Genomic DNA, 1,011 nt, shown 5'->3' on the forward strand with positions numbered 1-1,011 from the left:
ATAGACTCAGCTGTCTATCTAAGTTCTTCTCTACCTCAAGAACTGCAAAACTAAGGAACCAAATCTCTAGCTTCACTCAGCAAAGCAATGAAAGTTTTGGTGAAGCATATGAGAGATTCAGGAGCTACACAAACCAATGCCCACACCATGGGTTTAGTGAGGATTCTCTTCTCAGCACACTGTATAGGGGAGCTCTTCCCAAGATTAGAAACCAGCTGGATACTGCTTCCAATGGGAACTTTCTGGGTAAAGAGATTCATGCTGCTTTAGAGCTAGTGGAGAACTTAGCATTGAGCAATGATACTTATGGTGAAGACTATGACAGATCAAATAGGTCTGAAGGTTCAAGCTCAGAACAGAGGCTCACCAGAGAAGTTAAGGAGTTGAGGAGTGAATTGGACAAGCTGAAATTCACCACTCAGAAGCCAATGCATTTTGTTGGAGAGTATGAGGAACCTTCTCAAATTTTTGAGAACATAAGTGAAGAAGGTCTTACCCAAGAGGAGCTCAACTACATTGGGAATCAGAGGTTCCAAAGATATCAGTATGGTAATGCCAATCCAAACCTCTCTTACAGGAACACCAATGTAGCTAACCCACAAGACCAGGTCTATCCCAATTCTCAAGCTCCAAAGAACTTTGTTCCCAAGCACAACTTTCAAGGGTCATTCCAACCCAAGAATCAATTTGGTCAGAATCAGAGTTTTGGTCAGCAACAGCAACCATTTCAGGGCACTGGTTACACTTCACAGCAGCCAAAGGCACCACCAGGGTTTGGTCCACCACAGTTCCAACAGCAGGCGCCGGTTCAACAACAGTTTCAGCCACCAATGGTTCAACAGCAGCCACAGATGGGTACAGATATGGTTGGTATTCTGCAACAACTACTTCAGGGTCAACAGACTATGCAGCAGGAAATCAAGGAACTGAAGCAAAACCAGGCATCAAGCTCAAGGAACCAAGGTCACCTACCTGGAAAACCAGAACCCAACCCCAAGGAATATGCCAAGG

The 1,011-nt window shown here is 44.7% G+C and overlaps 1 non-coding gene across 1 annotated transcript; it reads right to left on the reverse strand.

The window, feature by feature from the left end:
* Positions 1-47: 47 nt before the first annotated feature.
* On the reverse strand, positions 48-154 carry LOC112087030. The gene has a single exon (XR_002899877.1). It is a non-coding gene; the product is annotated as a small nucleolar RNA R71 (small nucleolar RNA).
* Positions 155-1,011: the final 857 nt, after the last annotated feature.

This window comes from Eutrema salsugineum, unplaced genomic scaffold, assembly GCF_000478725.1.
Source record: "Eutrema salsugineum unplaced genomic scaffold, Eutsalg1_0 scaffold_2, whole genome shotgun sequence".
NCBI classification, from domain to species: Eukaryota; Viridiplantae; Streptophyta; class Magnoliopsida; order Brassicales; family Brassicaceae; genus Eutrema; species Eutrema salsugineum.